This window comes from Monodon monoceros, unplaced genomic scaffold, assembly GCF_005190385.1.
Source record: "Monodon monoceros isolate NGI ecotype Baffin Bay Population unplaced genomic scaffold, NGI_Narwhal_1 Super_Scaffold_21, whole genome shotgun sequence".
Lineage (NCBI taxonomy): Eukaryota > Metazoa > Chordata > Mammalia > Artiodactyla > Monodontidae > Monodon > Monodon monoceros.
The window spans coordinates 167152596-167161084 of record NW_021703778.1 but is presented as its reverse complement, the minus strand read 5'-3'; the positions used below and the strand labels follow the sequence as shown (position 1 = coordinate 167161084).

The following is an 8489-nucleotide window of genomic DNA, read 5'->3' as shown; positions in this document are numbered from 1 at the left end:
CCCAAATATATGCCACGGTTCTGTTTGAGTGTGTAAAGAGCTGTAACTAGCTCAGTTTTTTGTTTTTTTTTTTGATAGAAACATAAACAGAGACAAAAAATGTAGGGAATGTTTTACCTGTTTTACTGCCATTAAATAAACCTCCTCTGCTACCAAGCTGTTTTGGGTGACATTTGTTAAATAAATGCATTTTGTGGGAGACTGGAGCACTAAAGGAAAGAGACCTGCATGCAGTGTTCTCAGATAAATTGTTTGCTTCTCAGCACCCTTACCCCTGCCCTGGGGGCAGAACGAGGTGGTAAATTCAGATTTATAGTTTCCCATAGGTATTTTAGGTCTAAACTTACACAGCTACAACCAAAATCTCATGTTATTGTTAGTAAAGTTTCTTTTAACTCTCTCTCTGCCTCTTCCCCCATTTTTCTGGCTTTGTGACTTTCACCATCTTTTTCCCTCCGCAAAACATCTCTATTCAGTAGTTGTGTTTATCTTTAATTAGGGACAAATTTGATATTTCTTTTATACTTCTACATGCTTTTATTCTTTAATCTATTAGTGTGTATATTTTGTGCATGGCTTCAACCTTAAAATATTGTTAGATGGTCATGATTCTTTTAAAATATATATATATATTAAATATTTGTTTAATGTAAAGCCAGTCCTACCATTTATAGTTTAAAACCTAATAAGTAGATAACGCTGTTCGCTAGAGTATTTCTGTGGATACTCTAAAATGCACCAGGATGGATTATGATTTCTGATGATTTCCTGTGTAAGGTCTCTGCAAGTTTTCAGCAATCATAATTGGAGAAATGAACAGGGAAGAAGTTCTGAATATACACACTGCTATTGCATTGGCTGGGCAGCCAGGCAAAGGTCTTCATGGTCCCCAACAAGCAGGGAATCCATGTGATGATAACTAAAAAGTTATATGGTTCTAGAACATTCTGCAACGAGACTTTGGGCAACAGGATGCCTTTGTAGGCAAGGTTCCTCTGACTTTTCAGCTTGCTTCCTCTGAGAAATTGCATATGCTGATTCTTTTCAATTATCTGTCAATTTTCAACATGCAAATAGAAACATGCATGTCATCACTTTGGTACTCACCAACTGATCTCCTCCAAGCACCCAGACCGTAAGTGAATGCCGTTCAATATGTTCTCTTCCCTTTTTTAAGTGGAGTTAATATTACTGAGCAGATTTTGGTCAGCTTCCAGGAACCCAGTGTGTAGAGGCAGAATTTTATTTTAGAAGCACAAGTAGGTTTGAAAAATGTGAACTTAACCCAACTATTTCTTTGTTTCATCTTTCTTGCTAGACATATTTTTTCTAAAATAAATTTCTTCATCTAAACACACAAGCGCACACACACAATTTTGGCCAAATTATGATTACTGCTTAGAATGTTTTTAATTATTTTACATGCTTATAATACAAAAATGATAAAGTAAGAAGGAAAAATGGTCCAAAACAATAACCAATAATAAATACTTTGGCATGATTTATTTGCATTGTCTTCTGTGCATGTACATTTTACAGAGTTGAGTTCACTGCATTTTGCTCTTAATCTCATCAATAAATATTTCATTATATTGCTAAAATTTCCTCATTTATATAATCTAATATTTATATATAATACTTTAGCTAATCTTTGGCCTGTTTGGGGGCATTTTGTAGTTTCCCTTTTTTTCTTCATAATTGCAGTAATGCTTAAATAAAACAATTCATAGAAAATGGCTATGTTGGATTACTTTCTTAGAATGGATTCCTGGAAATAGAATTACAAGGTCAAAGTGTACCAGCATATTTAATGTTCCTGATGCATATTGGCAAATTGCCTTTCATAAAAATTATACCAATTTACCCTCCTGCAACAAGCATATAAGAGTGCTTGTCTCACAGCATCTCCTCTGTTGCAAGGTTTTTACAAATGTCTGCAAATTAGAAAGATGACAAAAAAATGGTAACTTTTGCCTGAAATAATTTTTAAACGTACATCAAGCAATAGATTCATTTAAAAAATATTTTAATTCATCAAGAAATTTCAAAGCTTACCTCCAGAATGTTTTCTGATCAATGAATGCCACAAAATTGTGATACATTATCATACATAGTAGACTATGTTGTTAGAAAAGCTATTTTTTCTTTCAAAATGAATCATAGTTAATTTACAATGTGTTAGCTTCAGGTGTACATCAAAGTGATTCAGTTATCTATCTATCTATCTGTAGATAGTCTCTGTACCCCGACACCAAATTAAATCTTAGAGACAGTTTTGGGTGAAGTAGGCAAGAATAGTTTTTGCTTTGCCAGGCAAAGGGGACCACAGCAGGCTAACACCCTCAAAACTGTGTGTCCCAACCTGGAGGGGGTAGTGAGGAGTTTTATAGTAATGGTTCAGAAAGGGCGTGATCAGCTCGTGGACAATCTTCTGATTGGTTGGTGGTGAGGTAAGTGGGAGTCAGCATCGTCAACCTTCTGGTTCCCAGTGGTCTGTGGTTCAGTGCTTGTGGGCAGCAGACAGTTAACTTCTCCCACCTGGTTCGGGTTTCAGTATCTGCAAAACAGCTCAAGATATTGTTATGCATATCCCTTGAGGGGGAAACGGGACTCTGCCCCAAGCCTGCGCAATTGTTTCTTGACTGTCCTTCCCTTGTCTCCAATACCCTCCCTTCTCTAATTAGCATCTGTTTAAACCTGCCCCTTGGAACTCGGGGAAGGTCGTGGAGGCTGAATGAAGACTATTTCCTATAATCAAGAAATGAGGAACACAGAAAGGCTTTTGTGCCCAGGAGCCCCACAGGGTCCTGCTCGGTATCAATATCTATCTGTCTATGTATCTATCTATCTATGTATCTATCTATCATCTATCTATATATTTTTTTCAGATTCTTCTTTTCCTTTATAGGTTATTACAAGTTGCTGAAGTCTTTCTAGTCCAGGGAAAATTTCATGGAAACAAGGGTGATACTAGATTTTTGCATAAAATTTAAGTCAGTTTGCACTAGATTCTAAACGTGATTGAATTAGTGCATCTTCAAGGACTTCATATTATTGGGCTTGGTACTATGCCAAAGGGAGCAGGTGGATGGTGCACTTGGTATTTGGACAGACACTTTGAGTTCAAGAACAGAAGAGATGTTTGGGAACCTGGTTTCAAATGGTTTCTCTTTTTGAGATTTTGCCATGAGAGCCATAGAGAATACTCGACTGAACAACCAGGAGAGGCAGCGAGAAAACCGCTCAAAGGGGCAAAAACAACAACACAACAAGAACAACATAAGAAAAACCTCCTCGCACCAAAAGATTTGCCAAAGACCACCCAAAGGTCTTTGAAAAACACCTTTGTGTTCTGTTCTATTAGGGTCAAGAAGGAAAGATTCGGTGAATAAATGCTGCTTTTGTGTAAATGTGTGTTATTCCCCTAGGCTACTGTGTTTTCCAAACTAATGAAGTCCACCCTGTTCCTTGATGTTTTCTGCTGGACATTCAACTTTCTGGCTAAGAAAGAGTTGACATACAGCCATCCTAAAAGATCTCCAAATAGCTCTAATAACTGAAGGTGGACTTTTGTGGTCAGGGGCAAGATTGATCCCTCTTTGAACAAATTCAACATACAGATTAGCACCTAAAGTGTCTGCATTTATATGACTCTATTTATTGCGACTTCACCGACAATTTTCAGCAGTAGTGAATGGGCGTTCCTGCGTCACCGATTATTTAAAACCAAAAAAAGCAGGGCAAACACAAGAAAGAAAAGGCAAGAAATCCAAGTACCACCAACTCAAAGGAGCATACCCCTCCCTCCCCAAATCCTCAATTCCCTTAACTGTCAGATTTTTAAAACGGAGCACACCCTTCTGAGAGGGTGGCATTTTTCCTTGTAAGAGTATTCCTTCCAGTGATCCATTCCTGGCTTAATGAAATGTTCCCTAAATTAAATCTACCCTTTCTGAAAGGTTACTCCCCAAACAAAATGAACAGGAAAATGCCTCTAGTCCATATAAATGTCATCCTGCCCTCCAGTAAATCTGTTTTAATCACTACTTTTAAGGAAGCAGCCCAATTGAATAGGAGGGAAACTCAATTACTCTGTATACCGAGACGACTGTCAGAGGGGGTCACAAACAGTGTCTTTCAGAGGAGCCTTCCTCTTGAGAGATGCGAGGCACACTTTGTTCTGCAAATGATTTGTCCTTTTCCTTTGCTGAGCGACAGCTCCACCTCCCACCGGCAAAGAGACGGGAAGAGAATGGATATCAAAGGAGGGATCACTGTGCCAATGCTATTTCCTGTACGTTTTCTCACCAGTTCTTTAACACAAGGTTTTTAGTGAACACTTTTCCCTTCTGTTGACAGAAATGGAAATGGGGTCCCAGAGGGGTAAAGTTCACCTTCAAGGTCACCAGGCCAGAAAGGGAAGGGGTGAGTCTTGCACCCAATTCTGTGCAATTCCAAAGATTTTACTCCAGCTAAGAGGCACCAACTCTGTTTTCCACTGAGCTTTATAAGCCCATTTAAAAGAAATAGTCAGTGTGGGAGGATGAATCAGTCAAATGACTCTTCATAGAAGAGTTGGGTAAAACCTGCTTCCCTGACACTTAGAAGCAAGTTCGTCAGCAGAATTCCTGGTGTCTGCAGAATGCTAGTGAACCCACAGACCTAGAAGGTAGGCTGAACCCAGGACCAAGGCTTGCCGACCCCAGACCAATATTTAAAGGTCAGCCCAATAGGGCTAAAAATGACCACTCCAGAGAACTTTGGGTGGGAAATGACAAACAGCAGATACCTCTTGACACGGATTCCAAATAAGCTTGTGCCTTGCATTGGGTTTCGGCAAAGGCGTTCATATGCTTTGCAAAACTAATGTGCAGAGGCAGGCCTTCAGTGCTTATGTTTTTTGGAATTAAGTTGAATGACTGTGCCTTGCTCTCTAAAATGTGTAAATGTGTAAATTATGCTACAACAGATTGCCAATGCAAGTTGAAGAAATGAAAAATATGGTGTACTCTCACGGTAAGGGTGCAGGGGTGTGGCTTGCTGCCTGATGTTAAAGGCAGCCTCCAAACTCTCCATCCTTGGGGATTCTGGAAAGGATTATTAGAAAGGAGTCGTGAAATGAGAAGTAGCTAGATGGCTTTTTCAAGGGCCCAGTTGCATCTGAACACAATCTCTTTTACTGGCACAAAAGAAGTTATGTAAATTATGTGTTATATAAGTTCTGTTTCCAAATCGTGTTTAATTTCCCCAGTTCACCATATACTAATAGAAATACCCAGAGTCACATGCCAAATCTTGATCCCTAAGATGCTCAAGAATTAAAAAGATAGGGAAACGCCCCCACCACTTCATTAACTCCAGCGGTGTGTGTGTGTGTGTGTGTGTGTGTGTGTTCTAGCTACTCATTTTTTTTTTTACTCGTGAATTTGTTTTTATTTTTATTGGGCTATAGGGGATGGGTTGGGAAATATCTCTGTAAGTTATGCCCTACTAGGGAAATGTCCATTCTAATTTTCCTGGGACAGCTTTCGGAGCTTTTTCTTTTTCTTGGAGCTGCTGTTTTTGCCGGCAGCAGCCTCTTCAGGTCCACTGCTGAGAGGCTCCTCCTTGGAAGAGAATTTCCTCTTTTTCTTGGGAACCCTCTTGTTTCCTGACTCTTCAGGGTCACTATCTGGTTCCTCTTTGGGGAAAGATTTCTTCCTCTTGGTAAGACTTCCACTGCCAGCTGTCTCTTCAAGATCGCTAACCAGCTCCTCCTTGGAGAAAGATTTCTTTTTGGGGGGTTTGGAGGAGACAGATGGGTCTTCCGTTCCATTCCCCTGAGGAGCCTCCTGGGGTTTTTGCTTTTTCTTCGTTTTGGGTCTTTCACTTGTCTCCTCACATTCCTCCGGGGTACTACTGCTGTTTTCTGAAGACACCAGGGCAATCGCAGCCAGTCTTTTCTTTTCCTTCTTCAAGCGTTTCTTCTCCTGTTTCTTCCTGGTAATCCCAGCAGGTGCTTCCTCTGGCTGAACCATTGCCGCCTTCATGACCTCCAGGTTCTTTCGTGGAATCTCTCCAGTCTCATAGAAGGACAGCCGCTCCTCAACTTGTTCTCGAAGCTTCTCCCCAAATACACGGGTAGGTACCTCAGAGAAGCAATCAATTCGTGAGGCAATACTGCCTTTGTCTGCCAGGTATCAGGAGATGCGGCCTTTGTTCTTGGCAGCTGCTCGACCAACGAAGGTAGAGTGGAAAATGAGTCTATATTTTGGGGTGCTACCCCTTGTCTTCAGGGCTCTGGAAAGTTGGTCCCTGTGCTGGGCCCAGGGAATCACTCAGACACCAGGACTGGCCATAGTTGCTCATTTTAATGTTGTCTGAGTTTACTGTGATGAGGAGACTAATCCCATCTATGGAAATGCCATGAAACCACACAATAGCCCCTTTCTTCAAGGAAATGAAAGGAAACACTTACACGCTCCAACATTTCATAGGTTGAGAAGGAAGAGCGAATGCCCATCATTTCTGCAGCCTGAGACTCTCTCATGAAATGAAGAAATGTTGTGAAAATTGTGTTGGGTCCATAATAACACTGTGAGCCATCAGGGCCAAAGATGTTCCCTGTGACTAATGAGTCATATTGCTAAAAGATACCTAGAGTCCAATCTGTCCTTGGAAAACTAAAAACACCAGCGACTTCCCAAGATCATACATGGACTCTGATAGAATATGCCCTAAACTCCTACTAACCCCTTGTCTCCTGTTCTCCGTGGTACGTTATTACTTGGAGGGTCAACACAATTATCTTGCAAATTAAGCCAGACTGTATTTCTTTAGCTTCCAAAAATGTTTCAAGAATTAGATATGACTCCTGTTTTCAACGAAATGGATAATGAACGTTGCAAATTTCCCTAAAGGTCATAAGTTGCACAATGAAAAGGAAGAGATTTAGATACTACATTTATAGGTAGGTCCTTACAGCTTTGTCAAGAGGCGGAAACATGTTTCTATAGAAACTCGTTGACACATGCAGCCAATTTAATTGGGAAGGAGATCTGGGATAGGAATGCTGAAAATAGTGATGTCTAATTGTGGACAAAGGTTTCAGCGGTGTTAAGGAAGCTTCCAGATTTGCGATTTTCAGTCTCTTGTTCCTCCCTCCCTTCCTGTTCTATTGTTCCCTCTCATTTCCTTTCATCTGCCATCATGAGAAAGAGACAAGATGCTGGAGGTGACAGCTCAGAATTGGCAGTGCCCTGAAGATTTTTTTCCCCTTCTAGTCTTAATATGGAGCACTGACTATATTACAAAGTGTAATGATGGATTCATGAAATTAACCCACACTTCTGGTTAAAGTCACAAAATAGTGGGACCCGACAGAGAAGAGGGACAAGCACGTCTGCATGTTTGCATCTGTTACCTCGGACCTTGCATGGGATTGGAGATTTGGATCTGAATGTTCCATTAATTTCTCACAGATATCAAAAAAGCCCTGGTATCCCAACGATTATGTCAGAAAATAGTATTGCCTTGTTTACATGTAAGATTCCTGGGTTTGTGCAGGAATTCTACAAGCTGAGCTAGAGATCAGACCATAAGGAAGCCCATAAAGAAGATCTTGGACATCTGAGAATCAAGGTCTACCATTCAGTACTATTCTTGCCCATCCCAGCCAGCTGTTTGTAAGCAAGGATTAGTGATGCTTAAAGGTACTGGAAATTATCTAGAGTCTCCAAGAGGATTTGATCTTAAGCTACCATCACTTACACATAAATATAATTATTATATGAAAATACTTTGTCTCCACATCTGTTAAGCAGTTATTCTGTGAGTTTCTTGAGACCAAAGAGTATACTTTTTATCTTTATCCCTGCTTTAAAATTTTTATATTCTCATCACCTAGCACATTACCTATCATTTAGTAGGCATTTAACAAATATTAGGTAAATAAATGGATGAAACAAAAAGTCACTCAATTAGAAAGAGCCTAGTTTTTCTAGAACTCAAGTGCTTTGGACCTCTGGTTATTTGAAACAGTTCTCTGCTCTGTTTCTATTTTATTTGTTAATGAATTTTCTATCTGCAGCTCCCAAATATGGTTTAGTTCACTCTGTCTTCAATATAAATATCCAAATTAAATCTCAAGGGAATGTTATGAAAATTAATATATGCATTGAGAAGTATGTCCTGTAAATTCTTTTCATATTTTACTTTGATTGAAGGTAGACAATTATAAATAACTCTTAGAAATAATTTTGATAAGCTCTGGGGCTTACATCTGTGTGGAGAGGTCATCGTAGACATTTTCATATATATTATTTAATCACTCATAGCTCTGCATATAATGTCCACTCTATTCTACCTCCTGACATCTTACTCCAGAATGAAGGACCATTTCCAAGGTCATTCAGAGAATGGTGGAACTGGAATTTGAATCCATGTGTGTCATTCTTTGCAACCGTATATCAGCATAAAAAATGAAGTATTCTTTTTAAAATAACTCAAGA

General features: G+C 39.6%; 1 pseudogene; it reads right to left on the bottom strand.

The window, feature by feature from the left end:
• Positions 1-5507: 5507 nt before the first annotated feature.
• LOC114904009 lies at positions 5508-6029 on the bottom strand (annotated as a pseudogene).
• Positions 6030-8489: the final 2460 nt, after the last annotated feature.